We start from the raw sequence: 296 nt of genomic DNA, 5'->3' as shown, positions 1-296 counted from the left end.
CACCTTTGGACGATCATTCTCTTATCTCTTTATCTCCTTTCCTCGTCTTCTCCCCTTTCTTCTCCTAAGCCTCTGTTTCTACTCCTCTTCCTTCTCTTCCTCTTCTCATGTTCCCCATCTCCTCCTTCTCCTTCTCTTTTCTTTATCTCCTATTTTCCCTCTTCCTCCTTCTCCTCCTTCGCTCTTTTGCCTCCTATTTTCCCTCTTCCTCCTTCTCCTCCTTCGCCCTTTTATCTCCTATTCTCCCTCTTCCTCCTTCTCCTCCTTTCCCTCCACATCATAGCAGTGCAAATTGT

Source organism: Penaeus monodon, chromosome 34 (assembly GCF_015228065.2).
Source record: "Penaeus monodon isolate SGIC_2016 chromosome 34, NSTDA_Pmon_1, whole genome shotgun sequence".
NCBI classification, from domain to species: Eukaryota; Metazoa; Arthropoda; class Malacostraca; order Decapoda; family Penaeidae; genus Penaeus; species Penaeus monodon.
The sequence above is the reverse complement of the archived record's forward strand: the minus strand, read 5'-3'. Positions refer to the sequence as shown.